The sequence below is a fragment of the Sesamum indicum genome, linkage group LG2 (assembly GCF_026168435.1).
Source record: "Sesamum indicum cultivar Baizhima isolate 11 linkage group LG2, ASM2616843v1, whole genome shotgun sequence".
Lineage (NCBI taxonomy): Eukaryota > Viridiplantae > Streptophyta > Magnoliopsida > Lamiales > Pedaliaceae > Sesamum > Sesamum indicum.
The window spans coordinates 2,743,915-2,770,221 of NC_142658.1; the positions used below are offsets into that span (position 1 = coordinate 2,743,915).

The 26,307-nt window shown below is 60.5% G+C and overlaps 52 non-coding genes across 52 annotated transcripts; all 52 read left to right on the forward strand.

Annotated features, from left to right (window-relative positions):
- The first annotated feature begins 380 nt into the window (after positions 1 to 380).
- Positions 381 to 499, forward strand: LOC148789054 (5S ribosomal RNA). The gene has a single exon (XR_016064301.1). It is a non-coding gene; the product is annotated as a 5S ribosomal RNA (ribosomal RNA).
- Positions 500 to 885: 386 nt separating this feature from the next.
- On the forward strand, positions 886 to 1,004 carry LOC148789055 (5S ribosomal RNA). The gene has a single exon (XR_016064230.1). It is a non-coding gene; the product is annotated as a 5S ribosomal RNA (ribosomal RNA).
- Positions 1,005 to 1,390: 386 nt separating this feature from the next.
- On the forward strand, positions 1,391 to 1,509 carry LOC148789056 (5S ribosomal RNA). Its single transcript, XR_016064231.1, has one exon. It is a non-coding gene; the product is annotated as a 5S ribosomal RNA (ribosomal RNA).
- Positions 1,510 to 1,895: 386 nt separating this feature from the next.
- LOC148789057 (5S ribosomal RNA) lies at positions 1,896 to 2,014 on the forward strand. Its single transcript, XR_016064272.1, has one exon. It is a non-coding gene; the product is annotated as a 5S ribosomal RNA (ribosomal RNA).
- Positions 2,015 to 2,400: 386 nt separating this feature from the next.
- Positions 2,401 to 2,519, forward strand: LOC148789058 (5S ribosomal RNA). The gene has a single exon (XR_016064302.1). It is a non-coding gene; the product is annotated as a 5S ribosomal RNA (ribosomal RNA).
- Positions 2,520 to 2,905: 386 nt separating this feature from the next.
- Positions 2,906 to 3,024, forward strand: LOC148789059 (5S ribosomal RNA). Its single transcript, XR_016064232.1, has one exon. It is a non-coding gene; the product is annotated as a 5S ribosomal RNA (ribosomal RNA).
- Positions 3,025 to 3,410: 386 nt separating this feature from the next.
- LOC148789060 (5S ribosomal RNA) lies at positions 3,411 to 3,529 on the forward strand. The gene has a single exon (XR_016064233.1). It is a non-coding gene; the product is annotated as a 5S ribosomal RNA (ribosomal RNA).
- Positions 3,530 to 3,915: 386 nt separating this feature from the next.
- On the forward strand, positions 3,916 to 4,034 carry LOC148789061 (5S ribosomal RNA). Its single transcript, XR_016064273.1, has one exon. It is a non-coding gene; the product is annotated as a 5S ribosomal RNA (ribosomal RNA).
- Positions 4,035 to 4,420: 386 nt separating this feature from the next.
- LOC148789062 (5S ribosomal RNA) lies at positions 4,421 to 4,539 on the forward strand. The gene has a single exon (XR_016064304.1). It is a non-coding gene; the product is annotated as a 5S ribosomal RNA (ribosomal RNA).
- Positions 4,540 to 4,925: 386 nt separating this feature from the next.
- On the forward strand, positions 4,926 to 5,044 carry LOC148789063 (5S ribosomal RNA). Its single transcript, XR_016064275.1, has one exon. It is a non-coding gene; the product is annotated as a 5S ribosomal RNA (ribosomal RNA).
- Positions 5,045 to 5,430: 386 nt separating this feature from the next.
- Positions 5,431 to 5,549, forward strand: LOC148789064 (5S ribosomal RNA). Its single transcript, XR_016064276.1, has one exon. It is a non-coding gene; the product is annotated as a 5S ribosomal RNA (ribosomal RNA).
- A 386-nt stretch (positions 5,550 to 5,935) lies between these two features.
- LOC148789065 (5S ribosomal RNA) lies at positions 5,936 to 6,054 on the forward strand. Its single transcript, XR_016064277.1, has one exon. It is a non-coding gene; the product is annotated as a 5S ribosomal RNA (ribosomal RNA).
- A 386-nt stretch (positions 6,055 to 6,440) lies between these two features.
- LOC148789066 (5S ribosomal RNA) lies at positions 6,441 to 6,559 on the forward strand. The gene has a single exon (XR_016064235.1). It is a non-coding gene; the product is annotated as a 5S ribosomal RNA (ribosomal RNA).
- Positions 6,560 to 6,945: 386 nt separating this feature from the next.
- On the forward strand, positions 6,946 to 7,064 carry LOC148789067 (5S ribosomal RNA). Its single transcript, XR_016064278.1, has one exon. It is a non-coding gene; the product is annotated as a 5S ribosomal RNA (ribosomal RNA).
- Positions 7,065 to 7,450: 386 nt separating this feature from the next.
- LOC148789068 (5S ribosomal RNA) lies at positions 7,451 to 7,569 on the forward strand. Its single transcript, XR_016064236.1, has one exon. It is a non-coding gene; the product is annotated as a 5S ribosomal RNA (ribosomal RNA).
- Positions 7,570 to 7,955: 386 nt separating this feature from the next.
- Positions 7,956 to 8,074, forward strand: LOC148789069 (5S ribosomal RNA). Its single transcript, XR_016064237.1, has one exon. It is a non-coding gene; the product is annotated as a 5S ribosomal RNA (ribosomal RNA).
- A 386-nt stretch (positions 8,075 to 8,460) lies between these two features.
- LOC148789070 (5S ribosomal RNA) lies at positions 8,461 to 8,579 on the forward strand. The gene has a single exon (XR_016064279.1). It is a non-coding gene; the product is annotated as a 5S ribosomal RNA (ribosomal RNA).
- A 386-nt stretch (positions 8,580 to 8,965) lies between these two features.
- Positions 8,966 to 9,084, forward strand: LOC148789071 (5S ribosomal RNA). The gene has a single exon (XR_016064281.1). It is a non-coding gene; the product is annotated as a 5S ribosomal RNA (ribosomal RNA).
- A 386-nt stretch (positions 9,085 to 9,470) lies between these two features.
- LOC148789072 (5S ribosomal RNA) lies at positions 9,471 to 9,589 on the forward strand. Its single transcript, XR_016064238.1, has one exon. It is a non-coding gene; the product is annotated as a 5S ribosomal RNA (ribosomal RNA).
- Positions 9,590 to 9,975: 386 nt separating this feature from the next.
- On the forward strand, positions 9,976 to 10,094 carry LOC148789073 (5S ribosomal RNA). Its single transcript, XR_016064282.1, has one exon. It is a non-coding gene; the product is annotated as a 5S ribosomal RNA (ribosomal RNA).
- Positions 10,095 to 10,480: 386 nt separating this feature from the next.
- On the forward strand, positions 10,481 to 10,599 carry LOC148789074 (5S ribosomal RNA). The gene has a single exon (XR_016064239.1). It is a non-coding gene; the product is annotated as a 5S ribosomal RNA (ribosomal RNA).
- A 386-nt stretch (positions 10,600 to 10,985) lies between these two features.
- Positions 10,986 to 11,104, forward strand: LOC148789075 (5S ribosomal RNA). Its single transcript, XR_016064240.1, has one exon. It is a non-coding gene; the product is annotated as a 5S ribosomal RNA (ribosomal RNA).
- Positions 11,105 to 11,490: 386 nt separating this feature from the next.
- On the forward strand, positions 11,491 to 11,609 carry LOC148789076 (5S ribosomal RNA). Its single transcript, XR_016064241.1, has one exon. It is a non-coding gene; the product is annotated as a 5S ribosomal RNA (ribosomal RNA).
- A 386-nt stretch (positions 11,610 to 11,995) lies between these two features.
- On the forward strand, positions 11,996 to 12,114 carry LOC148789077 (5S ribosomal RNA). Its single transcript, XR_016064283.1, has one exon. It is a non-coding gene; the product is annotated as a 5S ribosomal RNA (ribosomal RNA).
- A 386-nt stretch (positions 12,115 to 12,500) lies between these two features.
- On the forward strand, positions 12,501 to 12,619 carry LOC148789078 (5S ribosomal RNA). The gene has a single exon (XR_016064242.1). It is a non-coding gene; the product is annotated as a 5S ribosomal RNA (ribosomal RNA).
- Positions 12,620 to 13,005: 386 nt separating this feature from the next.
- Positions 13,006 to 13,124, forward strand: LOC148789079 (5S ribosomal RNA). Its single transcript, XR_016064284.1, has one exon. It is a non-coding gene; the product is annotated as a 5S ribosomal RNA (ribosomal RNA).
- Positions 13,125 to 13,510: 386 nt separating this feature from the next.
- Positions 13,511 to 13,629, forward strand: LOC148789080 (5S ribosomal RNA). Its single transcript, XR_016064243.1, has one exon. It is a non-coding gene; the product is annotated as a 5S ribosomal RNA (ribosomal RNA).
- Positions 13,630 to 14,015: 386 nt separating this feature from the next.
- LOC148789081 (5S ribosomal RNA) lies at positions 14,016 to 14,134 on the forward strand. The gene has a single exon (XR_016064244.1). It is a non-coding gene; the product is annotated as a 5S ribosomal RNA (ribosomal RNA).
- A 386-nt stretch (positions 14,135 to 14,520) lies between these two features.
- On the forward strand, positions 14,521 to 14,639 carry LOC148789082 (5S ribosomal RNA). Its single transcript, XR_016064285.1, has one exon. It is a non-coding gene; the product is annotated as a 5S ribosomal RNA (ribosomal RNA).
- Positions 14,640 to 15,025: 386 nt separating this feature from the next.
- LOC148789083 (5S ribosomal RNA) lies at positions 15,026 to 15,144 on the forward strand. Its single transcript, XR_016064246.1, has one exon. It is a non-coding gene; the product is annotated as a 5S ribosomal RNA (ribosomal RNA).
- Positions 15,145 to 15,530: 386 nt separating this feature from the next.
- On the forward strand, positions 15,531 to 15,649 carry LOC148789084 (5S ribosomal RNA). Its single transcript, XR_016064247.1, has one exon. It is a non-coding gene; the product is annotated as a 5S ribosomal RNA (ribosomal RNA).
- A 386-nt stretch (positions 15,650 to 16,035) lies between these two features.
- Positions 16,036 to 16,154, forward strand: LOC148789085 (5S ribosomal RNA). Its single transcript, XR_016064286.1, has one exon. It is a non-coding gene; the product is annotated as a 5S ribosomal RNA (ribosomal RNA).
- A 386-nt stretch (positions 16,155 to 16,540) lies between these two features.
- Positions 16,541 to 16,659, forward strand: LOC148789086 (5S ribosomal RNA). Its single transcript, XR_016064287.1, has one exon. It is a non-coding gene; the product is annotated as a 5S ribosomal RNA (ribosomal RNA).
- A 386-nt stretch (positions 16,660 to 17,045) lies between these two features.
- Positions 17,046 to 17,164, forward strand: LOC148789087 (5S ribosomal RNA). The gene has a single exon (XR_016064288.1). It is a non-coding gene; the product is annotated as a 5S ribosomal RNA (ribosomal RNA).
- A 386-nt stretch (positions 17,165 to 17,550) lies between these two features.
- On the forward strand, positions 17,551 to 17,669 carry LOC148789088 (5S ribosomal RNA). The gene has a single exon (XR_016064248.1). It is a non-coding gene; the product is annotated as a 5S ribosomal RNA (ribosomal RNA).
- Positions 17,670 to 18,055: 386 nt separating this feature from the next.
- Positions 18,056 to 18,174, forward strand: LOC148789089 (5S ribosomal RNA). The gene has a single exon (XR_016064249.1). It is a non-coding gene; the product is annotated as a 5S ribosomal RNA (ribosomal RNA).
- Positions 18,175 to 18,560: 386 nt separating this feature from the next.
- Positions 18,561 to 18,679, forward strand: LOC148789090 (5S ribosomal RNA). Its single transcript, XR_016064289.1, has one exon. It is a non-coding gene; the product is annotated as a 5S ribosomal RNA (ribosomal RNA).
- A 386-nt stretch (positions 18,680 to 19,065) lies between these two features.
- Positions 19,066 to 19,184, forward strand: LOC148789091 (5S ribosomal RNA). The gene has a single exon (XR_016064250.1). It is a non-coding gene; the product is annotated as a 5S ribosomal RNA (ribosomal RNA).
- A 386-nt stretch (positions 19,185 to 19,570) lies between these two features.
- LOC148789092 (5S ribosomal RNA) lies at positions 19,571 to 19,689 on the forward strand. The gene has a single exon (XR_016064251.1). It is a non-coding gene; the product is annotated as a 5S ribosomal RNA (ribosomal RNA).
- A 386-nt stretch (positions 19,690 to 20,075) lies between these two features.
- On the forward strand, positions 20,076 to 20,194 carry LOC148789093 (5S ribosomal RNA). The gene has a single exon (XR_016064290.1). It is a non-coding gene; the product is annotated as a 5S ribosomal RNA (ribosomal RNA).
- A 386-nt stretch (positions 20,195 to 20,580) lies between these two features.
- LOC148789094 (5S ribosomal RNA) lies at positions 20,581 to 20,699 on the forward strand. The gene has a single exon (XR_016064292.1). It is a non-coding gene; the product is annotated as a 5S ribosomal RNA (ribosomal RNA).
- A 386-nt stretch (positions 20,700 to 21,085) lies between these two features.
- On the forward strand, positions 21,086 to 21,204 carry LOC148789095 (5S ribosomal RNA). The gene has a single exon (XR_016064252.1). It is a non-coding gene; the product is annotated as a 5S ribosomal RNA (ribosomal RNA).
- A 386-nt stretch (positions 21,205 to 21,590) lies between these two features.
- LOC148789096 (5S ribosomal RNA) lies at positions 21,591 to 21,709 on the forward strand. Its single transcript, XR_016064253.1, has one exon. It is a non-coding gene; the product is annotated as a 5S ribosomal RNA (ribosomal RNA).
- A 386-nt stretch (positions 21,710 to 22,095) lies between these two features.
- On the forward strand, positions 22,096 to 22,214 carry LOC148789097 (5S ribosomal RNA). Its single transcript, XR_016064293.1, has one exon. It is a non-coding gene; the product is annotated as a 5S ribosomal RNA (ribosomal RNA).
- Positions 22,215 to 22,600: 386 nt separating this feature from the next.
- Positions 22,601 to 22,719, forward strand: LOC148789098 (5S ribosomal RNA). The gene has a single exon (XR_016064254.1). It is a non-coding gene; the product is annotated as a 5S ribosomal RNA (ribosomal RNA).
- Positions 22,720 to 23,105: 386 nt separating this feature from the next.
- On the forward strand, positions 23,106 to 23,224 carry LOC148789099 (5S ribosomal RNA). Its single transcript, XR_016064255.1, has one exon. It is a non-coding gene; the product is annotated as a 5S ribosomal RNA (ribosomal RNA).
- A 386-nt stretch (positions 23,225 to 23,610) lies between these two features.
- On the forward strand, positions 23,611 to 23,729 carry LOC148789100 (5S ribosomal RNA). Its single transcript, XR_016064294.1, has one exon. It is a non-coding gene; the product is annotated as a 5S ribosomal RNA (ribosomal RNA).
- Positions 23,730 to 24,115: 386 nt separating this feature from the next.
- Positions 24,116 to 24,234, forward strand: LOC148789101 (5S ribosomal RNA). Its single transcript, XR_016064296.1, has one exon. It is a non-coding gene; the product is annotated as a 5S ribosomal RNA (ribosomal RNA).
- Positions 24,235 to 24,620: 386 nt separating this feature from the next.
- LOC148789102 (5S ribosomal RNA) lies at positions 24,621 to 24,739 on the forward strand. Its single transcript, XR_016064297.1, has one exon. It is a non-coding gene; the product is annotated as a 5S ribosomal RNA (ribosomal RNA).
- Positions 24,740 to 25,125: 386 nt separating this feature from the next.
- LOC148789103 (5S ribosomal RNA) lies at positions 25,126 to 25,244 on the forward strand. Its single transcript, XR_016064257.1, has one exon. It is a non-coding gene; the product is annotated as a 5S ribosomal RNA (ribosomal RNA).
- Positions 25,245 to 25,630: 386 nt separating this feature from the next.
- LOC148789104 (5S ribosomal RNA) lies at positions 25,631 to 25,749 on the forward strand. The gene has a single exon (XR_016064298.1). It is a non-coding gene; the product is annotated as a 5S ribosomal RNA (ribosomal RNA).
- Positions 25,750 to 26,135: 386 nt separating this feature from the next.
- Positions 26,136 to 26,254, forward strand: LOC148789105 (5S ribosomal RNA). The gene has a single exon (XR_016064299.1). It is a non-coding gene; the product is annotated as a 5S ribosomal RNA (ribosomal RNA).
- The last annotated feature ends 53 nt before the right edge of the window (positions 26,255 to 26,307 follow it).

Below are 26,307 nucleotides of genomic sequence, written 5' to 3' on the forward strand. Positions count from 1 at the left end.
CGAGCCGCTCCTCCCGGTTGTCAAGTCTTTCTTCTTCTTGTTTTTTTCTTTCCCCTTCGCGCACTCCGCTCTCCCAAAACGGCCCGAGGGACCCCATGTCCGACTCCGGACGAATGGGGCCCACGGGCCCACCGAACGCGACGGCCGATGGAAAACGGCCCCGGAATGCGCCCGAAATGGCTGATTTTGGGGGACGAGATGGGGCACAACGGGGCGGAGCCCAGTTGTTCACGTCGTGGAGCTCGGAGAGAGCTTCGCGTGCATATGCTGCTCGCCGCGTAACTCCACCCGTGCGCAAAGTTAGGCCGTCCGTAAGTTTCGACGCCCCTCCGGGCTCCCCCCCGCTGCCTGATAAAACATTAAAGCGCCCAAATCTCAGCGGGTGCGATCATACCAGCACTAATGCACCGGATCCCATCAGAACTTCGAAGTTAAGCGTGCTTGGGCGAGAGTAGTACTAGGATGGGTGACCCCCTGGGAAGTCCTCGTGTTGCACCCCTTTTTGCGAGCCGCTCCTCCCGGTTGTCAAGTCTTTCTTCTTCTTGTTTTTTTCTTTCCCCTTCGCGCACTCCGCTCTCCCAAAACGGCCCGAGGGACCCCATGCCCGACTCCGGACGAATGGGGCCCACGGGCCCACCGAACGCGACGGCCGATGGAAAACGGCCCCGGAATGCGCCCGAAATGGCTGATTTTGGGGGACGAGATGGGGCACAACGGGGCGGAGCCCAGTTGTCCACGTCGTGGAGCTCGGAGAGAGCTTCGCGTGCATATGCTGCTCGCCGCGTAACTCCACCCGTGCGCAAAGTTAGGCCGTCCGTAAGTTTCGACGCCCCTCCGGGCTCCCCCCCGCTGCCTGATAAAACATTAAAGCGCCCAAATCTCAGCGGGTGCGATCATACCAGCACTAATGCACCGGATCCCATCAGAACTCCGAAGTTAAGCGTGCTTGGGCGAGAGTAGTACTAGGATGGGTGACCCCCTGGGAAGTCCTCGTGTTGCACCCCTTTTTGCGAGCCGCTCCTCCCGGTTGTCAAGTCTTTCTTCTTCTTGTTTTTTTCTTTCCCCTTCGCGCACTCCGCTCTCCCAAAACGGCCCGAGGGACCCCATGTCCGACTCCGGACGAATGGGGCCCACGGGCCCACCGAACGCGACGGCCGATGGAAAACGGCCCCGGAATGCGCCCGAAATGGCTGATTTTGGGGGACGAGATGGGGCACAACGGGGCGGAGCCCAGTTGTCCACGTCGTGGAGCTCGGAGAGAGCTTCGCGTGCATATGCTGCTCGCCGCGTAACTCCACCCGTGCGCAAAGTTAGGCCGTCCGTAAGTTTCGACGCCCCTCCGGGCTCCCCCCCGCTGCCTGATAAAACATTAAAGCGCCCAAATCTCAGCGGGTGCGATCATACCAGCACTAATGCACCGGATCCCATCAGAACTCCGAAGTTAAGCGTGCTTGGGCGAGAGTAGTACTAGGATGGGTGACCCCCTGGGAAGTCCTCGTGTTGCACCCCTTTTTGCGAGCCGCTCCTCCCGGTTGTCAAGTCTTTCTTCTTCTTGTTTTTTTCTTTCCCCTTCGCGCACTCCGCTCTCCCAAAACGGCCCGAGGGACCCCATGTCCGACTCCGGACGAATGGGGCCCACGGGCCCACCGAACGCGACGGCCGATGGAAAACGGCCCCGGAATGCGCCCGAAATGGCTGATTTTGGGGGACGAGATGGGGCACAACGGGGCGGAGCCCAGTTGTCCACGTCGTGGAGCTCGGAGAGAGCTTCGCGTGCATATGCTGCTCGCCGCGTAACTCCACCCGCGCGCAAAGTTAGGCCGTCCGTAAGTTTCGACGCCCCTCCGGGCTCCCCCCCGCTGCCTGATAAAACATTAAAGCGCCCAAATCTCAGCGGGTGCGATCATACCAGCACTAATGCACCGGATCCCATCAGAACTCCGAAGTTAAGCGCGCTTGGGCGAGAGTAGTACTAGGATGGGTGACCCCCTGGGAAGTCCTCGTGTTGCACCCCTTTTTGCGAGCCGCTCCTCCCGGTTGTCAAGTCTTTCTTCTTCTTGTTTTTTTCTTTCCCCTTCGCGCACTCCGCTCTCCCAAAACGGCCCGAGGGACCCCATGTCCGACTCCGGACGAATGGGGCCCACGGGCCCACCGAACGCGACGGCCGATGGAAAACGGCCCCGGAATGCGCCCGAAATGGCTGATTTTGGGGGACGAGATGGGGCACAACGGGGCGGAGCCCAGTTGTTCACGTCGTGGAGCTCGGAGAGAGCTTCGCGTGCATATGCTGCTCGCCGCGTAACTCCACCCGTGCGCAAAGTTAGGCCGTCCGTAAGTTTCGACGCCCCTCCGGGCTCCCCCCCGCTGCCTGATAAAACATTAAAGCGCCCAAATCTCAGCGGGTGCGATCATACCAGCACTAATGCACCGGATCCCATCAGAACTTCGAAGTTAAGCGTGCTTGGGCGAGAGTAGTACTAGGATGGGTGACCCCCTGGGAAGTCCTCGTGTTGCACCCCTTTTTGCGAGCCGCTCCTCCCGGTTGTCAAGTCTTTCTTCTTCTTGTTTTTTTCTTTCCCCTTCGCGCACTCCGCTCTCCCAAAACGGCCCGAGGGACCCCATGCCCGACTCCGGACGAATGGGGCCCACGGGCCCACCGAACGCGACGGCCGATGGAAAACGGCCCCGGAATGCGCCCGAAATGGCTGATTTTGGGGGACGAGATGGGGCACAACGGGGCGGAGCCCAGTTGTCCACGTCGTGGAGCTCGGAGAGAGCTTCGCGTGCATATGCTGCTCGCCGCGTAACTCCACCCGTGCGCAAAGTTAGGCCGTCCGTAAGTTTCGACGCCCCTCCGGGCTCCCCCCCGCTGCCTGATAAAACATTAAAGCGCCCAAATCTCAGCGGGTGCGATCATACCAGCACTAATGCACCGGATCCCATCAGAACTCCGAAGTTAAGCGTGCTTGGGCGAGAGTAGTACTAGGATGGGTGACCCCCTGGGAAGTCCTCGTGTTGCACCCCTTTTTGCGAGCCGCTCCTCCCGGTTGTCAAGTCTTTCTTCTTCTTGTTTTTTTCTTTCCCCTTCGCGCACTCCGCTCTCCCAAAACGGCCCGAGGGACCCCATGTCCGACTCCGGACGAATGGGGCCCACGGGCCCACCGAACGCGACGGCCGATGGAAAACGGCCCCGGAATGCGCCCGAAATGGCTGATTTTGGGGGACGAGATGGGGCACAACGGGGCGGAGCCCAGTTGTCCACGTCGTGGAGCTCGGAGAGAGCTTCGCGTGCATATGCTGCTCGCCGCGTAACTCCACCCGTGCGCAAAGTTAGGCCGTCCGTAAGTTTCGACGCCCCTCCGGGCTCCCCCCCGCTGCCTGATAAAACATTAAAGCGCCCAAATCTCAGCGGGTGCGATCATACCAGCACTAATGCACCGGATCCCATCAGAACTCCGAAGTTAAGCGTGCTTGGGCGAGAGTAGTACTAGGATGGGTGACCCCCTGGGAAGTCCTCGTGTTGCACCCCTTTTTGCGAGCCGCTCCTCCCGGTTGTCAAGTCTTTCTTCTTCTTGTTTTTTTCTTTCCCCTTCGCGCACTCCGCTCTCCCAAAACGGCCCGAGGGACCCCATGTCCGACTCCGGACGAATGGGGCCCACGGGCCCACCGAACGCGACGGCCGATGGAAAACGGCCCCGGAATGCGCCCGAAATGGCTGATTTTGGGGGACGAGATGGGGCACAACGGGGCGGAGCCCAGTTGTCCACGTCGTGGAGCTCGGAGAGAGCTTCGCGTGCATATGCTGCTCGCCGCGTAACTCCACCCGCGCGCAAAGTTAGGCCGTCCGTAAGTTTCGACGCCCCTCCGGGCTCCCCCCCGCTGCCTGATAAAACATTAAAGCGCCCAAATCTCAGCGGGTGCGATCATACCAGCACTAATGCACCGGATCCCATCAGAACTCCGAAGTTAAGCGCGCTTGGGCGAGAGTAGTACTAGGATGGGTGACCCCCTGGGAAGTCCTCGTGTTGCACCCCTTTTTGCGAGCCGCTCCTCCCGGTTGTCAAGTCTTTCTTCTTCTTGTTTTTTTCTTTCCCCTTCGCGCACTCCGCTCTCCCAAAACGGCCCGAGGGACCCCATGTCCGACTCCGGACGAATGGGGCCCACGGGCCCACCGAACGCGACGGCCGATGGAAAACGGCCCCGGAATGCGCCCGAAATGGCTGATTTTGGGGGACGAGATGGGGCACAACGGGGCGGAGCCCAGTTGTTCACGTCGTGGAGCTCGGAGAGAGCTTCGCGTGCATATGCTGCTCGCCGCGTAACTCCACCCGTGCGCAAAGTTAGGCCGTCCGTAAGTTTCGACGCCCCTCCGGGCTCCCCCCCGCTGCCTGATAAAACATTAAAGCGCCCAAATCTCAGCGGGTGCGATCATACCAGCACTAATGCACCGGATCCCATCAGAACTTCGAAGTTAAGCGTGCTTGGGCGAGAGTAGTACTAGGATGGGTGACCCCCTGGGAAGTCCTCGTGTTGCACCCCTTTTTGCGAGCCGCTCCTCCCGGTTGTCAAGTCTTTCTTCTTCTTGTTTTTTTCTTTCCCCTTCGCGCACTCCGCTCTCCCAAAACGGCCCGAGGGACCCCATGCCCGACTCCGGACGAATGGGGCCCACGGGCCCACCGAACGCGACGGCCGATGGAAAACGGCCCCGGAATGCGCCCGAAATGGCTGATTTTGGGGGACGAGATGGGGCACAACGGGGCGGAGCCCAGTTGTCCACGTCGTGGAGCTCGGAGAGAGCTTCGCGTGCATATGCTGCTCGCCGCGTAACTCCACCCGTGCGCAAAGTTAGGCCGTCCGTAAGTTTCGACGCCCCTCCGGGCTCCCCCCCGCTGCCTGATAAAACATTAAAGCGCCCAAATCTCAGCGGGTGCGATCATACCAGCACTAATGCACCGGATCCCATCAGAACTCCGAAGTTAAGCGCGCTTGGGCGAGAGTAGTACTAGGATGGGTGACCCCCTGGGAAGTCCTCGTGTTGCACCCCTTTTTGCGAGCCGCTCCTCCCGGTTGTCAAGTCTTTCTTCTTCTTGTTTTTTTCTTTCCCCTTCGCGCACTCCGCTCTCCCAAAACGGCCCGAGGGACCCCATGTCCGACTCCGGACGAATGGGGCCCACGGGCCCACCGAACGCGACGGCCGATGGAAAACGGCCCCGGAATGCGCCCGAAATGGCTGATTTTGGGGGACGAGATGGGGCACAACGGGGCGGAGCCCAGTTGTCCACGTCGTGGAGCTCGGAGAGAGCTTCGCGTGCATATGCTGCTCGCCGCGTAACTCCACCCGTGCGCAAAGTTAGGCCGTCCGTAAGTTTCGACGCCCCTCCGGGCTCCCCCCCGCTGCCTGATAAAACATTAAAGCGCCCAAATCTCAGCGGGTGCGATCATACCAGCACTAATGCACCGGATCCCATCAGAACTCCGAAGTTAAGCGCGCTTGGGCGAGAGTAGTACTAGGATGGGTGACCCCCTGGGAAGTCCTCGTGTTGCACCCCTTTTTGCGAGCCGCTCCTCCCGGTTGTCAAGTCTTTCTTCTTCTTGTTTTTTTCTTTCCCCTTCGCGCACTCCGCTCTCCCAAAACGGCCCGAGGGACCCCATGTCCGACTCCGGACGAATGGGGCCCACGGGCCCACCGAACGCGACGGCCGATGGAAAACGGCCCCGGAATGCGCCCGAAATGGCTGATTTTGGGGGACGAGATGGGGCACAACGGGGCGGAGCCCAGTTGTCCACGTCGTGGAGCTCGGAGAGAGCTTCGCGTGCATATGCTGCTCGCCGCGTAACTCCACCCGTGCGCAAAGTTAGGCCGTCCGTAAGTTTCGACGCCCCTCCGGGCTCCCCCCCGCTGCCTGATAAAACATTAAAGCGCCCAAATCTCAGCGGGTGCGATCATACCAGCACTAATGCACCGGATCCCATCAGAACTCCGAAGTTAAGCGCGCTTGGGCGAGAGTAGTACTAGGATGGGTGACCCCCTGGGAAGTCCTCGTGTTGCACCCCTTTTTGCGAGCCGCTCCTCCCGGTTGTCAAGTCTTTCTTCTTCTTGTTTTTTTCTTTCCCCTTCGCGCACTCCGCTCTCCCAAAACGGCCCGAGGGACCCCATGTCCGACTCCGGACGAATGGGGCCCACGGGCCCACCGAACGCGACGGCCGATGGAAAACGGCCCCGGAATGCGCCCGAAATGGCTGATTTTGGGGGACGAGATGGGGCACAACGGGGCGGAGCCCAGTTGTTCACGTCGTGGAGCTCGGAGAGAGCTTCGCGTGCATATGCTGCTCGCCGCGTAACTCCACCCGTGCGCAAAGTTAGGCCGTCCGTAAGTTTCGACGCCCCTCCGGGCTCCCCCCCGCTGCCTGATAAAACATTAAAGCGCCCAAATCTCAGCGGGTGCGATCATACCAGCACTAATGCACCGGATCCCATCAGAACTCCGAAGTTAAGCGTGCTTGGGCGAGAGTAGTACTAGGATGGGTGACCCCCTGGGAAGTCCTCGTGTTGCACCCCTTTTTGCGAGCCGCTCATCCCGGTTGTCAAGTCTTTCTTCTTCTTGTTTTTTTCTTTCCCCTTCGCGCACTCCGCTCTCCCAAAACGGCCCGAGGGACCCCATGCCCGACTCCGGACGAATGGGGCCCACGGGCCCACCGAACGCGACGGCCGATGGAAAACGGCCCCGGAATGCGCCCGAAATGGCTGATTTTGGGGGACGAGATGGGGCACAACGGGGCGGAGCCCAGTTGTCCACGTCGTGGAGCTCGGAGAGAGCTTCGCGTGCATATGCTGCTCGCCGCGTAACTCCACCCGTGCGCAAAGTTAGGCCGTCCGTAAGTTTCGACGCCCCTCCGGGCTCCCCCCCGCTGCCTGATAAAACATTAAAGCGCCCAAATCTCAGCGGGTGCGATCATACCAGCACTAATGCACCGGATCCCATCAGAACTCCGAAGTTAAGCGCGCTTGGGCGAGAGTAGTACTAGGATGGGTGACCCCCTGGGAAGTCCTCGTGTTGCACCCCTTTTTGCGAGCCGCTCCTCCCGGTTGTCAAGTCTTTCTTCTTCTTGTTTTTTTCTTTCCCCTTCGCGCACTCCGCTCTCCCAAAACGGCCCGAGGGACCCCATGTCCGACTCCGGACGAATGGGGCCCACGGGCCCACCGAACGCGACGGCCGATGGAAAACGGCCCCGGAATGCGCCCGAAATGGCTGATTTTGGGGGACGAGATGGGGCACAACGGGGCGGAGCCCAGTTGTCCACGTCGTGGAGCTCGGAGAGAGCTTCGCGTGCATATGCTGCTCGCCGCGTAACTCCACCCGTGCGCAAAGTTAGGCCGTCCGTAAGTTTCGACGCCCCTCCGGGCTCCCCCCCGCTGCCTGATAAAACATTAAAGCGCCCAAATCTCAGCGGGTGCGATCATACCAGCACTAATGCACCGGATCCCATCAGAACTCCGAAGTTAAGCGTGCTTGGGCGAGAGTAGTACTAGGATGGGTGACCCCCTGGGAAGTCCTCGTGTTGCACCCCTTTTTGCGAGCCGCTCCTCCCGGTTGTCAAGTCTTTCTTCTTCTTGTTTTTTTCTTTCCCCTTCGCGCACTCCGCTCTCCCAAAACGGCCCGAGGGACCCCATGCCCGACTCCGGACGAATGGGGCCCACGGGCCCACCGAACGCGACGGCCGATGGAAAACGGCCCCGGAATGCGCCCGAAATGGCTGATTTTGGGGGACGAGATGGGGCACAACGGGGCGGAGCCCAGTTGTCCACGTCGTGGAGCTCGGAGAGAGCTTCGCGTGCATATGCTGCTCGCCGCGTAACTCCACCCGTGCGCAAAGTTAGGCCGTCCGTAAGTTTCGACGCCCCTCCGGGCTCCCCCCCGCTGCCTGATAAAACATTAAAGCGCCCAAATCTCAGCGGGTGCGATCATACCAGCACTAATGCACCGGATCCCATCAGAACTCCGAAGTTAAGCGTGCTTGGGCGAGAGTAGTACTAGGATGGGTGACCCCCTGGGAAGTCCTCGTGTTGCACCCCTTTTTGCGAGCCGCTCCTCCCGGTTGTCAAGTCTTTCTTCTTCTTGTTTTTTTCTTTCCCCTTCGCGCACTCCGCTCTCCCAAAACGGCCCGAGGGACCCCATGTCCGACTCCGGACGAATGGGGCCCACGGGCCCACCGAACGCGACGGCCGATGGAAAACGGCCCCGGAATGCGCCCGAAATGGCTGATTTTGGGGGACGAGATGGGGCACAACGGGGCGGAGCCCAGTTGTCCACGTCGTGGAGCTCGGAGAGAGCTTCGCGTGCATATGCTGCTCGCCGCGTAACTCCACCCGTGCGCAAAGTTAGGCCGTCCGTAAGTTTCGACGCCCCTCCGGGCTCCCCCCCGCTGCCTGATAAAACATTAAAGCGCCCAAATCTCAGCGGGTGCGATCATACCAGCACTAATGCACCGGATCCCATCAGAACTCCGAAGTTAAGCGCGCTTGGGCGAGAGTAGTACTAGGATGGGTGACCCCCTGGGAAGTCCTCGTGTTGCACCCCTTTTTGCGAGCCGCTCCTCCCGGTTGTCAAGTCTTTCTTCTTCTTGTTTTTTTCTTTCCCCTTCGCGCACTCCGCTCTCCCAAAACGGCCCGAGGGACCCCATGTCCGACTCCGGACGAATGGGGCCCACGGGCCCACCGAACGCGACGGCCGATGGAAAACGGCCCCGGAATGCGCCCGAAATGGCTGATTTTGGGGGACGAGATGGGGCACAACGGGGCGGAGCCCAGTTGTCCACGTCGTGGAGCTCGGAGAGAGCTTCGCGTGCATATGCTGCTCGCCGCGTAACTCCACCCGTGCGCAAAGTTAGGCCGTCCGTAAGTTTCGACGCCCCTCCGGGCTCCCCCCCGCTGCCTGATAAAACATTAAAGCGCCCAAATCTCAGCGGGTGCGATCATACCAGCACTAATGCACCGGATCCCATCAGAACTCCGAAGTTAAGCGCGCTTGGGCGAGAGTAGTACTAGGATGGGTGACCCCCTGGGAAGTCCTCGTGTTGCACCCCTTTTTGCGAGCCGCTCCTCCCGGTTGTCAAGTCTTTCTTCTTCTTGTTTTTTTCTTTCCCCTTCGCGCACTCCGCTCTCCCAAAACGGCCCGAGGGACCCCATGTCCGACTCCGGACGAATGGGGCCCACGGGCCCACCGAACGCGACGGCCGATGGAAAACGGCCCCGGAATGCGCCCGAAATGGCTGATTTTGGGGGACGAGATGGGGCACAACGGGGCGGAGCCCAGTTGTTCACGTCGTGGAGCTCGGAGAGAGCTTCGCGTGCATATGCTGCTCGCCGCGTAACTCCACCCGTGCGCAAAGTTAGGCCGTCCGTAAGTTTCGACGCCCCTCCGGGCTCCCCCCCGCTGCCTGATAAAACATTAAAGCGCCCAAATCTCAGCGGGTGCGATCATACCAGCACTAATGCACCGGATCCCATCAGAACTCCGAAGTTAAGCGTGCTTGGGCGAGAGTAGTACTAGGATGGGTGACCCCCTGGGAAGTCCTCGTGTTGCACCCCTTTTTGCGAGCCGCTCATCCCGGTTGTCAAGTCTTTCTTCTTCTTGTTTTTTTCTTTCCCCTTCGCGCACTCCGCTCTCCCAAAACGGCCCGAGGGACCCCATGCCCGACTCCGGACGAATGGGGCCCACGGGCCCACCGAACGCGACGGCCGATGGAAAACGGCCCCGGAATGCGCCCGAAATGGCTGATTTTGGGGGACGAGATGGGGCACAACGGGGCGGAGCCCAGTTGTCCACGTCGTGGAGCTCGGAGAGAGCTTCGCGTGCATATGCTGCTCGCCGCGTAACTCCACCCGTGCGCAAAGTTAGGCCGTCCGTAAGTTTCGACGCCCCTCCGGGCTCCCCCCCGCTGCCTGATAAAACATTAAAGCGCCCAAATCTCAGCGGGTGCGATCATACCAGCACTAATGCACCGGATCCCATCAGAACTCCGAAGTTAAGCGCGCTTGGGCGAGAGTAGTACTAGGATGGGTGACCCCCTGGGAAGTCCTCGTGTTGCACCCCTTTTTGCGAGCCGCTCCTCCCGGTTGTCAAGTCTTTCTTCTTCTTGTTTTTTTCTTTCCCCTTCGCGCACTCCGCTCTCCCAAAACGGCCCGAGGGACCCCATGTCCGACTCCGGACGAATGGGGCCCACGGGCCCACCGAACGCGACGGCCGATGGAAAACGGCCCCGGAATGCGCCCGAAATGGCTGATTTTGGGGGACGAGATGGGGCACAACGGGGCGGAGCCCAGTTGTCCACGTCGTGGAGCTCGGAGAGAGCTTCGCGTGCATATGCTGCTCGCCGCGTAACTCCACCCGTGCGCAAAGTTAGGCCGTCCGTAAGTTTCGACGCCCCTCCGGGCTCCCCCCCGCTGCCTGATAAAACATTAAAGCGCCCAAATCTCAGCGGGTGCGATCATACCAGCACTAATGCACCGGATCCCATCAGAACTCCGAAGTTAAGCGTGCTTGGGCGAGAGTAGTACTAGGATGGGTGACCCCCTGGGAAGTCCTCGTGTTGCACCCCTTTTTGCGAGCCGCTCCTCCCGGTTGTCAAGTCTTTCTTCTTCTTGTTTTTTTCTTTCCCCTTCGCGCACTCCGCTCTCCCAAAACGGCCCGAGGGACCCCATGCCCGACTCCGGACGAATGGGGCCCACGGGCCCACCGAACGCGACGGCCGATGGAAAACGGCCCCGGAATGCGCCCGAAATGGCTGATTTTGGGGGACGAGATGGGGCACAACGGGGCGGAGCCCAGTTGTCCACGTCGTGGAGCTCGGAGAGAGCTTCGCGTGCATATGCTGCTCGCCGCGTAACTCCACCCGTGCGCAAAGTTAGGCCGTCCGTAAGTTTCGACGCCCCTCCGGGCTCCCCCCCGCTGCCTGATAAAACATTAAAGCGCCCAAATCTCAGCGGGTGCGATCATACCAGCACTAATGCACCGGATCCCATCAGAACTCCGAAGTTAAGCGTGCTTGGGCGAGAGTAGTACTAGGATGGGTGACCCCCTGGGAAGTCCTCGTGTTGCACCCCTTTTTGCGAGCCGCTCCTCCCGGTTGTCAAGTCTTTCTTCTTCTTGTTTTTTTCTTTCCCCTTCGCGCACTCCGCTCTCCCAAAACGGCCCGAGGGACCCCATGTCCGACTCCGGACGAATGGGGCCCACGGGCCCACCGAACGCGACGGCCGATGGAAAACGGCCCCGGAATGCGCCCGAAATGGCTGATTTTGGGGGACGAGATGGGGCACAACGGGGCGGAGCCCAGTTGTTCACGTCGTGGAGCTCGGAGAGAGCTTCGCGTGCATATGCTGCTCGCCGCGTAACTCCACCCGTGCGCAAAGTTAGGCCGTCCGTAAGTTTCGACGCCCCTCCGGGCTCCCCCCCGCTGCCTGATAAAACATTAAAGCGCCCAAATCTCAGCGGGTGCGATCATACCAGCACTAATGCACCGGATCCCATCAGAACTCCGAAGTTAAGCGTGCTTGGGCGAGAGTAGTACTAGGATGGGTGACCCCCTGGGAAGTCCTCGTGTTGCACCCCTTTTTGCGAGCCGCTCATCCCGGTTGTCAAGTCTTTCTTCTTCTTGTTTTTTTCTTTCCCCTTCGCGCACTCCGCTCTCCCAAAACGGCCCGAGGGACCCCATGCCCGACTCCGGACGAATGGGGCCCACGGGCCCACCGAACGCGACGGCCGATGGAAAACGGCCCCGGAATGCGCCCGAAATGGCTGATTTTGGGGGACGAGATGGGGCACAACGGGGCGGAGCCCAGTTGTCCACGTCGTGGAGCTCGGAGAGAGCTTCGCGTGCATATGCTGCTCGCCGCGTAACTCCACCCGTGCGCAAAGTTAGGCCGTCCGTAAGTTTCGACGCCCCTCCGGGCTCCCCCCCGCTGCCTGATAAAACATTAAAGCGCCCAAATCTCAGCGGGTGCGATCATACCAGCACTAATGCACCGGATCCCATCAGAACTCCGAAGTTAAGCGCGCTTGGGCGAGAGTAGTACTAGGATGGGTGACCCCCTGGGAAGTCCTCGTGTTGCACCCCTTTTTGCGAGCCGCTCCTCCCGGTTGTCAAGTCTTTCTTCTTCTTGTTTTTTTCTTTCCCCTTCGCGCACTCCGCTCTCCCAAAACGGCCCGAGGGACCCCATGTCCGACTCCGGACGAATGGGGCCCACGGGCCCACCGAACGCGACGGCCGATGGAAAACGGCCCCGGAATGCGCCCGAAATGGCTGATTTTGGGGGACGAGATGGGGCACAACGGGGCGGAGCCCAGTTGTCCACGTCGTGGAGCTCGGAGAGAGCTTCGCGTGCATATGCTGCTCGCCGCGTAACTCCACCCGTGCGCAAAGTTAGGCCGTCCGTAAGTTTCGACGCCCCTCCGGGCTCCCCCCCGCTGCCTGATAAAACATTAAAGCGCCCAAATCTCAGCGGGTGCGATCATACCAGCACTAATGCACCGGATCCCATCAGAACTCCGAAGTTAAGCGTGCTTGGGCGAGAGTAGTACTAGGATGGGTGACCCCCTGGGAAGTCCTCGTGTTGCACCCCTTTTTGCGAGCCGCTCCTCCCGGTTGTCAAGTCTTTCTTCTTCTTGTTTTTTTCTTTCCCCTTCGCGCACTCCGCTCTCCCAAAACGGCCCGAGGGACCCCATGCCCGACTCCGGACGAATGGGGCCCACGGGCCCACCGAACGCGACGGCCGATGGAAAACGGCCCCGGAATGCGCCCGAAATGGCTGATTTTGGGGGACGAGATGGGGCACAACGGGGCGGAGCCCAGTTGTCCACGTCGTGGAGCTCGGAGAGAGCTTCGCGTGCATATGCTGCTCGCCGCGTAACTCCACCCGTGCGCAAAGTTAGGCCGTCCGTAAGTTTCGACGCCCCTCCGGGCTCCCCCCCGCTGCCTGATAAAACATTAAAGCGCCCAAATCTCAGCGGGTGCGATCATACCAGCACTAATGCACCGGATCCCATCAGAACTCCGAAGTTAAGCGCGCTTGGGCGAGAGTAGTACTAGGATGGGTGACCCCCTGGGAAGTCCTCGTGTTGCACCCCTTTTTGCGAGCCGCTCCTCCCGGTTGTCAAGTCTTTCTTCTTCTTGTTTTTTTCTTTCCCCTTCGCGCACTCCGCTCTCCCAAAACGGCCCGAGGGACCCCATGTCCGACTCCGGACGAATGGGGCCCACGGGCCCACCGAACGCGACGGCCGATGGAAAACGGCCCCGGAATGCGCCCGAAATGGCTGATTTTGGGGGACGAGATGGGGCACAACGGGGCGGAGCCCAGTTGTCCACGTCGTGGAGCTCGGAGAGAGCTTCGCGTGCATATGCTGCTCGCCGCGTAACTCCACCCGTGCGCAAAGTTAGGCCGTCCGTAAGTTTCGACGCCCCTCCGGGCTCCCCCCCGCTGCCTGATAAAACATTAAAGCGCCCAAATCTCAGCGGGTGCGATCATACCAGCACTAATGCACCGGATCCCATCAGAACTCCGAAGTTAAGCGTGCTTGGGCGAGAGTAGTACTAGGATGGGTGACCCCCTGGGAAGTCCTCGTGTTGCACCCCTTTTTGCGAGCCGCTCCTCCCGGTTGTCAAGTCTTTCTTCTTCTTGTTTTTTTCTTTCCCCTTCGCGCACTCCGCTCTCCCAAAACGGCCCGAGGGACCCCATGCCCGACTCCGGACGAATGGGGCCCACGGGCCCACCGAACGCGACGGCCGATGGAAAACGGCCCCGGAATGCGCCCGAAATGGCTGATTTTGGGGGACGAGATGGGGCACAACGGGGCGGAGCCCAGTTGTCCACGTCGTGGAGCTCGGAGAGAGCTTCGCGTGCATATGCTGCTCGCCGCGTAACTCCACCCGTGCGCAAAGTTAGGCCGTCCGTAAGTTTCGACGCCCCTCCGGGCTCCCCCCCGCTGCCTGATAAAACATTAAAGCGCCCAAATCTCAGCGGGTGCGATCATACCAGCACTAATGCACCGGATCCCATCAGAACTCCGAAGTTAAGCGTGCTTGGGCGAGAGTAGTACTAGGATGGGTGACCCCCTGGGAAGTCCTCGTGTTGCACCCCTTTTTGCGAGCCGCTCCTCCCGGTTGTCAAGTCTTTCTTCTTCTTGTTTTTTTCTTTCCCCTTCGCGCACTCCGCTCTCCCAAAACGGCCCGAGGGACCCCATGTCCGACTCCGGACGAATGGGGCCCACGGGCCCACCGAACGCGACGGCCGATGGAAAACGGCCCCGGAATGCGCCCGAAATGGCTGATTTTGGGGGACGAGATGGGGCACAACGGGGCGGAGCCCAGTTGTCCACGTCGTGGAGCTCGGAGAGAGCTTCGCGTGCATATGCTGCTCGCCGCGTAACTCCACCCGTGCGCAAAGTTAGGCCGTCCGTAAGTTTCGACGCCCCTCCGGGCTCCCCCCCGCTGCCTGATAAAACATTAAAGCGCCCAAATCTCAGCGGGTGCGATCATACCAGCACTAATGCACCGGATCCCATCAGAACTCCGAAGTTAAGCGCGCTTGGGCGAGAGTAGTACTAGGATGGGTGACCCCCTGGGAAGTCCTCGTGTTGCACCCCTTTTTGCGAGCCGCTCCTCCCGGTTGTCAAGTCTTTCTTCTTCTTGTTTTTTTCTTTCCCCTTCGCGCACTCCGCTCTCCCAAAACGGCCCGAGGGACCCCATGTCCGACTCCGGACGAATGGGGCCCACGGGCCCACCGAACGCGACGGCCGATGGAAAACGGCCCCGGAATGCGCCCGAAATGGCTGATTTTGGGGGACGAGATGGGGCACAACGGGGCGGAGCCCAGTTGTCCACGTCGTGGAGCTCGGAGAGAGCTTCGCGTGCATATGCTGCTCGCCGCGTAACTCCACCCGTGCGCAAAGTTAGGCCGTCCGTAAGTTTCGACGCCCCTCCGGGCTCCCCCCCGCTGCCTGATAAAACATTAAAGCGCCCAAATCTCAGCGGGTGCGATCATACCAGCACTAATGCACCGGATCCCATCAGAACTCCGAAGTTAAGCGTGCTTGGGCGAGAGTAGTACTAGGATGGGTGACCCCCTGGGAAGTCCTCGTGTTGCACCCCTTTTTGCGAGCCGCTCCTCCCGGTTGTCAAGTCTTTCTTCTTCTTGTTTTTTTCTTTCCCCTTCGCGCACTCCGCTCTCCCAAAACGGCCCGAGGGACCCCATGCCCGACTCCGGACGAATGGGGCCCACGGGCCCACCGAACGCGACGGCCGATGGAAAACGGCCCCGGAATGCGCCCGAAATGGCTGATTTTGGGGGACGAGATGGGGCACAACGGGGCGGAGCCCAGTTGTCCACGTCGTGGAGCTCGGAGAGAGCTTCGCGTGCATATGCTGCTCGCCGCGTAACTCCACCCGTGCGCAAAGTTAGGCCGTCCGTAAGTTTCGACGCCCCTCCGGGCTCCCCCCCGCTGCCTGATAAAACATTAAAGCGCCCAAATCTCAGCGGGTGCGATCATACCAGCACTAATGCACCGGATCCCATCAGAACTCCGAAGTTAAGCGTGCTTGGGCGAGAGTAGTACTAGGATGGGTGACCCCCTGGGAAGTCCTCGTGTTGCACCCCTTTTTGCGAGCCGCTCCTCCCGGTTGTCAAGTCTTTCTTCTTCTTGTTTTTTTCTTTCCCCTTCGCGCACTCCGCTCTCCCAAAACGGCCCGAGGGACCCCATGTCCGACTCCGGACGAATGGGGCCCACGGGCCCACCGAACGCGACGGCCGATGGAAAACGGCCCCGGAATGCGCCCGAAATGGCTGATTTTGGGGGACGAGATGGGGCACAACGGGGCGGAGCCCAGTTGTCCACGTCGTGGAGCTCGGAGAGAGCTTCGCGTGCATATGCTGCTCGCCGCGTAACTCCACCCGTGCGCAAAGTTAGGCCGTCCGTAAGTTTCGACGCCCCTCCGGGCTCCCCCCCGCTGCCTGATAAAACATTAAAGCGCCCAAATCTCAGCGGGTGCGATCATACCAGCACTAATGCACCGGATCCCATCAGAACTCCGAAGTTAAGCGCGCTTGGGCGAGAGTAGTACTAGGATGGGTGACCCCCTGGGAAGTCCTCGTGTTGCACCCCTTTTTGCGAGCCGCTCCTCCCGGTTGTCAAGTCTTTCTTCTTCTTGTTTTTTTCTTTCCCCTTCGCGCACTCCGCTCTCCCAAAACGGCCCGAGGGACCCCATGTCCGACTCCGGACGAATGGGGCCCACGGGCCCACCGAACGCGACGGCCGATGGAAAACGGCCCCGGAATGCGCCCGAAATGGCTGATTTTGGGGGACGAGATGGGGCACAACGGGGCGGAGCCCAGTTGTCCACGTCGTGGAGCTCGGAGAGAGCTTCGCGTGCATATGCTGCTCGCCGCGTAACTCCACCCGTGCGCAAAGTTAGGCCGTCCGTAAGTTTCGACGCCCCTCCGGGCTCCCCCCCGCTGCCTGATAAAACATTAAAGCGCCCAAATCTCAGCGGGTGCGATCATACCAGCACTAATGCACCGGATCCCATCAGAACTCCGAAGTTAAGCGCGCTTGGGCGAGAGTAGTACTAGGATGGGTGACCCCCTGGGAAGTCCTCGTGTTGCACCCCTTTTTGCGAGCCGCTCCTCCCGGTTGTCAAGTCTTTCTTCTTCTTGTTTTTTTCTTTCCCCTTCGCGCACTCCGCTCTCCCAAAACGGCCCGAGGGACCCCATGCCCGACTCCGGACGAATGGGGCCCACGGGCCCACCGAACGCGACGGCCGATGGAAAACGGCCCCGGAATGCGCCCGAAATGGCTGATTTTGGGGGACGAGATGGGGCACAACGGGGCGGAGCCCAGTTGTCCACGTCGTGGAGCTCGGAGAGAGCTTCGCGTGCATATGCTGCTCGCCGCGTAACTCCACCCGTGCGCAAAGTTAGGCCGTCCGTAAGTTTCGACGCCCCTCCGGGCTCCCCCCCGCTGCCTGATAAAACATTAAAGCGCCCAAATCTCAGCGGGTGCGATCATACCAGCACTAATGCACCGGATCCCATCAGAACTCCGAAGTTAAGCGCGCTTGGGCGAGAGTAGTACTAGGATGGGTGACCCCCTGGGAAGTCCTCGTGTTGCACCCCTTTTTGCGAGCCGCTCCTCCCGGTTGTCAAGTCTTTCTTCTTCTTGTTTTTTTCTTTCCCCTTCGCGCACTCCGCTCTCCCAAAACGGCCCGAGGGACCCCATGCCCGACTCCGGACGAATGGGGCCCACGGGCCCACCGAACGCGACGGCCGATGGAAAACGGCCCCGGAATGCGCCCGAAATGGCTGATTTTGGGGGACGAGATGGGGCACAACGGGGCGGAGCCCAGTTGTCCACGTCGTGGAGCTCGGAGAGAGCTTCGCGTGCATATGCTGCTCGCCGCGTAACTCCACCCGTGCGCAAAGTTAGGCCGTCCGTAAGTTTCGACGCCCCTCCGGGCTCCCCCCCGCTGCCTGATAAAACATTAAAGCGCCCAAATCTCAGCGGGTGCGATCATACCAGCACTAATGCACCGGATCCCATCAGAACTCCGAAGTTAAGCGTGCTTGGGCGAGAGTAGTACTAGGATGGGTGACCCCCTGGGAAGTCCTCGTGTTGCACCCCTTTTTGCGAGCCGCTCCTCCCGGTTGTCAAGTCTTTCTTCTTCTTGTTTTTTTCTTTCCCCTTCGCGCACTCCGCTCTCCCAAAACGGCCCGAGGGACCCCATGTCCGACTCCGGACGAATGGGGCCCACGGGCCCACCGAACGCGACGGCCGATGGAAAACGGCCCCGGAATGCGCCCGAAATGGCTGATTTTGGGGGACGAGATGGGGCACAACGGGGCGGAGCCCAGTTGTTCACGTCGTGGAGCTCGGAGAGAGCTTCGCGTGCATATGCTGCTCGCCGCGTAACTCCACCCGTGCGCAAAGTTAGGCCGTCCGTAAGTTTCGACGCCCCTCCGGGCTCCCCCCCGCTGCCTGATAAAACATTAAAGCGCCCAAATCTCAGCGGGTGCGATCATACCAGCACTAATGCACCGGATCCCATCAGAACTCCGAAGTTAAGCGTGCTTGGGCGAGAGTAGTACTAGGATGGGTGACCCCCTGGGAAGTCCTCGTGTTGCACCCCTTTTTGCGAGCCGCTCATCCCGGTTGTCAAGTCTTTCTTCTTCTTGTTTTTTTCTTTCCCCTTCGCGCACTCCGCTCTCCCAAAACGGCCCGAGGGACCCCATGCCCGACTCCGGACGAATGGGGCCCACGGGCCCACCGAACGCGACGGCCGATGGAAAACGGCCCCGGAATGCGCCCGAAATGGCTGATTTTGGGGGACGAGATGGGGCACAACGGGGCGGAGCCCAGTTGTCCACGTCGTGGAGCTCGGAGAGAGCTTCGCGTGCATATGCTGCTCGCCGCGTAACTCCACCCGTGCGCAAAGTTAGGCCGTCCGTAAGTTTCGACGCCCCTCCGGGCTCCCCCCCGCTGCCTGATAAAACATTAAAGCGCCCAAATCTCAGCGGGTGCGATCATACCAGCACTAATGCACCGGATCCCATCAGAACTCCGAAGTTAAGCGCGCTTGGGCGAGAGTAGTACTAGGATGGGTGACCCCCTGGGAAGTCCTCGTGTTGCACCCCTTTTTGCGAGCCGCTCCTCCCGGTTGTCAAGTCTTTCTTCTTCTTGTTTTTTTCTTTCCCCTTCGCGCACTCCGCTCTCCCAAAACGGCCCGAGGGACCCCATGTCCGACTCCGGACGAATGGGGCCCACGGGCCCACCGAACGCGACGGCCGATGGAAAACGGCCCCGGAATGCGCCCGAAATGGCTGATTTTGGGGGACGAGATGGGGCACAACGGGGCGGAGCCCAGTTGTCCACGTCGTGGAGCTCGGAGAGAGCTTCGCGTGCATATGCTGCTCGCCGCGTAACTCCACCCGTGCGCAAAGTTAGGCCGTCCGTAAGTTTCGACGCCCCTCCGGGCTCCCCCCCGCTGCCTGATAAAACATTAAAGCGCCCAAATCTCAGCGGGTGCGATCATACCAGCACTAATGCACCGGATCCCATCAGAACTCCGAAGTTAAGCGTGCTTGGGCGAGAGTAGTACTAGGATGGGTGACCCCCTGGGAAGTCCTCGTGTTGCACCCCTTTTTGCGAGCCGCTCCTCCCGGTTGTCAAGTCTTTCTTCTTCTTGTTTTTTTCTTTCCCCTTCGCGCACTCCGCTCTCCCAAAACGGCCCGAGGGACCCCATGCCCGACTCCGGACGAATGGGGCCCACGGGCCCACCGAACGCGACGGCCGATGGAAAACGGCCCCGGAATGCGCCCGAAATGGCTGATTTTGGGGGACGAGATGGGGCACAACGGGGCGGAGCCCAGTTGTCCACGTCGTGGAGCTCGGAGAGAGCTTCGCGTGCATATGCTGCTCGCCGCGTAACTCCACCCGTGCGCAAAGTTAGGCCGTCCGTAAGTTTCGACGCCCCTCCGGGCTCCCCCCCGCTGCCTGATAAAACATTAAAGCGCCCAAATCTCAGCGGGTGCGATCATACCAGCACTAATGCACCGGATCCCATCAGAACTCCGAAGTTAAGCGTGCTTGGGCGAGAGTAGTACTAGGATGGGTGACCCCCTGGGAAGTCCTCGTGTTGCACCCCTTTTTGCGAGCCGCTCCTCCCGGTTGTCAAGTCTTTCTTCTTCTTGTTTTTTTCTTTCCCCTTCGCGCACTCCGCTCTCCCAAAACGGCCCGAGGGACCCCATGTCCGACTCCGGACGAATGGGGCCCACGGGCCCACCGAACGCGACGGCCGATGGAAAACGGCCCCGGAATGCGCCCGAAATGGCTGATTTTGGGGGACGAGATGGGGCACAACGGGGCGGAGCCCAGTTGTCCACGTCGTGGAGCTCGGAGAGAGCTTCGCGTGCATATGCTGCTCGCCGCGTAACTCCACCCGTGCGCAAAGTTAGGCCGTCCGTAAGTTTCGACGCCCCTCCGGGCTCCCCCCCGCTGCCTGATAAAACATTAAAGCGCCCAAATCTCAGCGGGTGCGATCATACCAGCACTAATGCACCGGATCCCATCAGAACTCCGAAGTTAAGCGCGCTTGGGCGAGAGTAGTACTAGGATGGGTGACCCCCTGGGAAGTCCTCGTGTTGCACCCCTTTTTGCGAGCCGCTCCTCCCGGTTGTCAAGTCTTTCTTCTTCTTGTTTTTTTCTTTCCCCTTCGCGCACTCCGCTCTCCCAAAACGGCCCGAGGGACCCCATGTCCGACTCCGGACGAATGGGGCCCACGGGCCCACCGAACGCGACGGCCGATGGAAAACGGCCCCGGAATGCGCCCGAAATGGCTGATTTTGGGGGACGAGATGGGGCACAACGGGGCGGAGCCCAGTTGTCCACGTCGTGGAGCTCGGAGAGAGCTTCGCGTGCATATGCTGCTCGCCGCGTAACTCCACCCGTGCGCAAAGTTAGGCCGTCCGTAAGTTTCGACGCCCCTCCGGGCTCCCCCCCGCTGCCTGATAAAACATTAAAGCGCCCAAATCTCAGCGGGTGCGATCATACCAGCACTAATGCACCGGATCCCATCAGAACTCCGAAGTTAAGCGCGCTTGGGCGAGAGTAGTACTAGGATGGGTGACCCCCTGGGAAGTCCTCGTGTTGCACCCCTTTTTGCGAGCCGCTCCTCCCGGTTGTCAAGTCTTTCTTCTTCTTGTTTTTTTCTTTCCCCTTCGCGCACTCCGCTCTCCCAAAACGGCCCGAGGGACCCCATGCCCGACTCCGGACGAATGGGGCCCACGGGCCCACCGAACGCGACGGCCGATGGAAAACGGCCCCGGAATGCGCCCGAAATGGCTGATTTTGGGGGACGAGATGGGGCACAACGGGGCGGAGCCCAATTGTCCACGTCGTGGAGCTCGGAGAGAGCTTCGCGTGCATATGCTGCTCGCCGCGTAACTCCACCCGTGCGCAAAGTTAGGCCGTCCGTAAGTTTCGACGCCCCTCCGGGCTCCCCCCCGCTGCCTGATAAAACATTAAAGCGCCCAAATCTCAGCGGGTGCGATCATACCAGCACTAATGCACCGGATCCCATCAGAACTCCGAAGTTAAGCGTGCTTGGGCGAGAGTAGTACTAGGATGGGTGACCCCCTGGGAAGTCCTCGTGTTGCACCCCTTTTTGCGAGCCGCTCCTCCCGGTTGTCAAGTCTTTCTTCTTCTTGTTTTTTTCTTTCCCCTTCGCGCACTCCGCTCTCCCAAAACGGCCCGAGGGACCCCATGTCCGACTCCGGACGAATGGGGCCCACGGGCCCACCGAACGCGACGGCCGATGGAAAACGGCCCCGGAATGCGCCCGAAATGGCTGATTTTGGGGGACGAGATGGGGCACAACGGGGCGGAGCCCAGTTGTCCACGTCGTGGAGCTCGGAGAGAGCTTCGCGTGCATATGCTGCTCGCCGCGTAACTCCACCCGTGCGCAAAGTTAGGCCGTCCGTAAGTTTCGACGCCCCTCCGGGCTCCCCCCCGCTGCCTGATAAAACATTAAAGCGCCCAAATCTCAGCGGGTGCGATCATACCAGCACTAATGCACCGGATCCCATCAGAACTCCGAAGTTAAGCGTGCTTGGGCGAGAGTAGTACTAGGATGGGTGACCCCCTGGGAAGTCCTCGTGTTGCACCCCTTTTTGCGAGCCGCTCCTCCCGGTTGTCAAGTCTTTCTTCTTCTTGTTTTTTTCTTTCCCCTTCGCGCACTCCGCTCTCCCAAAACGGCCCGAGGGACCCCATGTCCGACTCCGGACGAATGGGGCCCACGGGCCCACCGAACGCGACGGCCGATGGAAAACGGCCCCGGAATGCGCCCGAAATGGCTGATTTTGGGGGACGAGATGGGGCACAACGGGGCGGAGCCCAGTTGTCCACGTCGTGGAGCTCGGAGAGAGCTTCGCGTGCATATGCTGCTCGCCGCGTAACTCCACCCGTGCGCAAAGTTAGGCCGTCCGTAAGTTTCGACGCCCCTCCGGGCTCCCCCCCGCTGCCTGATAAAACATTAAAGCGCCCAAATCTCAGCGGGTGCGATCATACCAGCACTAATGCACCGGATCCCATCAGAACTCCGAAGTTAAGCGCGCTTGGGCGAGAGTAGTACTAGGATGGGTGACCCCCTGGGAAGTCCTCGTGTTGCACCCCTTTTTGCGAGCCGCTCCTCCCGGTTGTCAAGTCTTTCTTCTTCTTGTTTTTTTCTTTCCCCTTCGCGCACTCCGCTCTCCCAAAACGGCCCGAGGGACCCCATGCCCGACTCCGGACGAATGGGGCCCACGGGCCCACCGAACGCGACGGCCGATGGAAAACGGCCCCGGAATGCGCCCGAAATGGCTGATTTTGGGGGACGAGATGGGGCACAACGGGGCGGAGCCCAATTGTCCACGTCGTGGAGCTCGGAGAGAGCTTCGCGTGCATATGCTGCTCGCCGCGTAACTCCACCCGTGCGCAAAGTTAGGCCGTCCGTAAGTTTCGACGCCCCTCCGGGCTCCCCCCCGCTGCCTGATAAAACATTAAAGCGCCCAAATCTCAGCGGGTGCGATCATACCAGCACTAATGCACCGGATCCCATCAGAACTCCGAAGTTAAGCGTGCTTGGGCGAGAGTAGTACTAGGATGGGTGACCCCCTGGGAAGTCCTCGTGTTGCACCCCTTTTTGCGAGCCGCTCCTCCCGGTTGTCAAGTCTTTCTTCTTCTTGTTTTTTTCTTTCCCCTTCGCGCACTCCGCTCTCCCAAAACGGCCCGAGGGACCCCATGTCCGACTCCGGACGAATGGGGCCCACGGGCCCACCGAACGCGACGGCCGATGGAAAACGGCCCCGGAATGCGCCCGAAATGGCTGATTTTGGGGGACGAGATGGGGCACAACGGGGCGGAGCCCAGTTGTCCACGTCGTGGAGCTCGGAGAGAGCTTCGCGTGCATATGCTGCTCGCCGCGTAACTCCACCCGTGCGCAAAGTTAGGCCGTCCGTAAGTTTCGACGCCCCTCCGGGCTCCCCCCCGCTGCCTGATAAAACATTAAAGCGCCCAAATCTCAGCGGGTGCGATCATACCAGCACTAATGCACCGGATCCCATCAGAACTCCGAAGTTAAGCGTGCTTGGGCGAGAGTAGTACTAGGATGGGTGACCCCCTGGGAAGTCCTCGTGTTGCACCCCTTTTTGCGAGCCGCTCCTCCCGGTTGTCAAGTCTTTCTTCTTCTTGTTTTTTTCTTTCCCCTTCGCGCACTCCGCTCTCCCAAAACGGCCCGAGGGACCCCATGTCCGACTCCGGACGAATGGGGCCCACGGGCCCACCGAACGCGACGGCCGATGGAAAACGGCCCCGGAATGCGCCCGAAATGGCTGATTTTGGGGGACGAGATGGGGCACAACGGGGCGGAGCCCAGTTGTCCACGTCGTGGAGCTCGGAGAGAGCTTCGCGTGCATATGCTGCTCGCCGCGTAACTCCACCCGTGCGCAAAGTTAGGCCGTCCGTAAGTTTCGACGCCCCTCCGGGCTCCCCCCCGCTGCCTGATAAAACATTAAAGCGCCCAAATCTCAGCGGGTGCGATCATACCAGCACTAATGCACCGGATCCCATCAGAACTCCGAAGTTAAGCGCGCTTGGGCGAGAGTAGTACTAGGATGGGTGACCCCCTGGGAAGTCCTCGTGTTGCACCCCTTTTTGCGAGCCGCTCCTCCCGGTTGTCAAGTCTTTCTTCTTCTTGTTTTTTTCTTTCCCCTTCGCGCACTCCGCTCTCCCAAAACGGCCCGAGGGACCCCATGTCCGACTCCGGACGAATGGGGCCCACGGGCCCACCGAACGCGACGGCCGATGGAAAACGGCCCCGGAATGCGCCCGAAATGGCTGATTTTGGGGGACGAGATGGGGCACAACGGGGCGGAGCCCAGTTGTCCACGTCGTGGAGCTCGGAGAGAGCTTCGCGTGCATATGCTGCTCGCCGCGTAACTCCACCCGTGCGCAAAGTTAGGCCGTCCGTAAGTTTCGACGCCCCTCCGGGCTCCCCCCCGCTGCCTGATAAAACATTAAAGCGCCCAAATCTCAGCGGGTGCGATCATACCAGCACTAATGCACCGGATCCCATCAGAACTCCGAAGTTAAGCGCGCTTGGGCGAGAGTAGTACTAGGATGGGTGACCCCCTGGGAAGTCCTCGTGTTGCACCCCTTTTTGCGAGCCGCTCCTCCCGGTTGTCAAGTCTTTCTTCTTCTTGTTTTTTTCTTTCCCCTTCGCGCACTCCGCTCTCCCAAAACGGCCCGAGGGACCCCATGTCCGACTCCGGACGAATGGGGCCCACGGGCCCACCGAACGCGACGGCCGATGGAAAACGGCCCCGGAATGCGCCCGAAATGGCTGATTTTGGGGGACGAGATGGGGCACAACGGGGCGGAGCCCAGTTGTCCACGTCGTGGAGCTCGGAGAGAGCTTCGCGTGCATATGCTGCTCGCCGCGTAACTCCACCCGCGCGCAAAGTTAGGCCGTCCGTAAGTTTCGACGCCCCTCCGGGCTCCCCCCCGCTGCCTGATAAAACATTAAAGCGCCCAAATCTCAGCGGGTGCGATCATACCAGCACTAATGCACCGGATCCCATCAGAACTCCGAAGTTAAGCGCGCTTGGGCGAGAGTAGTACTAGGATGGGTGACCCCCTGGGAAGTCCTCGTGTTGCACCCCTTTTTGCGAGCCGCTCCTCCCGGTTGTCAAGTCTTTCTTCTTCTTGTTTTTTTCTTTCCCCTTCGCGCACTCCGCTCTCCCAAAACGGCCCGAGGGACCCCATGTCCGACTCCGGACGAATGGGGCCCACGGGCCCACCGAACGCGACGGCCGATGGAAAACGGCCCCGGAATGCGCCCGAAATGGCTGATTTTGGGGGACGAGATGGGGCACAACGGGGCGGAGCCCAGTTGTCCACGTCGTGGAGCTCGGAGAGAGCTTCGCGTGCATATGCTGCTCGCCGCGTAACTCCACCCGTGCGCAAAGTTAGGCCGTCCGTAAGTTTCGACGCCCCTCCGGGCTCCCCCCCGCTGCCTGATAAAACATTAAAGCGCCCAAATCTCAGCGGGTGCGATCATACCAGCACTAATGCACCGGATCCCATCAGAACTCCGAAGTTAAGCGTGCTTGGGCGAGAGTAGTACTAGGATGGGTGACCCCCTGGGAAGTCCTCGTGTTGCACCCCTTTTTGCGAGCCGCTCCTCCCGGTTGTCAAGTCTTTCTTCTTCTTGTTTTTTTCTTTCCCCTTCGCGCACTCCGCTCTCCCAAAACGGCCCGAGGGACCCCATGTCCGACTCCGGACGAATGGGGCCCACGGGCCCACCGAACGCGACGGCCGATGGAAAACGGCCCCGGAATGCGCCCGAAATGGCTGATTTTGGGGGACGAGATGGGGCACAACGGGGCGGAGCCCAGTTGTCCACGTCGTGGAGCTCGGAGAGAGCTTCGCGTGCATATGCTGCTCGCCGCGTAACTCCACCCGTGCGCAAAGTTAGGCCGTCCGTAAGTTTCGACGCCCCTCCGGGCTCCCCCCCGCTGCCTGATAAAACATTAAAGCGCCCAAATCTCAGCGGGTGCGATCATACCAGCACTAATGCACCGGATCCCATCAGAACTCCGAAGTTAAGCGCGCTTGGGCGAGAGTAGTACTAGGATGGGTGACCCCCTGGGAAGTCCTCGTGTTGCACCCCTTTTTGCGAGCCGCTCCTCCCGGTTGTCAAGTCTTTCTTCTTCTTGTTTTTTTCTTTCCCCTTCGCGCACTCCGCTCTCCCAAAACGGCCCGAGGGACCCCATGTCCGACTCCGGACGAATGGGGCCCACGGGCCCACCGAACGCGACGGCCGATGGAAAACGGCCCCGGAATGCGCCCGAAATGGCTGATTTTGGGGGACGAGATGGGGCACAACGGGGCGGAGCCCAGTTGTCCACGTCGTGGAGCTCGGAGAGAGCTTCGCGTGCATATGCTGCTCGCCGCGTAACTCCACCCGTGCGCAAAGTTAGGCCGTCCGTAAGTTTCGACGCCCCTCCGGGCTCCCCCCCGCTGCCTGATAAAACATTAAAGCGCCCAAATCTCAGCGGGTGCGATCATACCAGCACTAATGCACCGGATCCCATCAGAACTCCGAAGTTAAGCGCGCTTGGGCGAGAGTAGTACTAGGATGGGTGACCCCCTGGGAAGTCCTCGTGTTGCACCCCTTTTTGCGAGCCGCTCCTCCCGGTTGTCAAGTCTTTCTTCTTCTTGTTTTTTT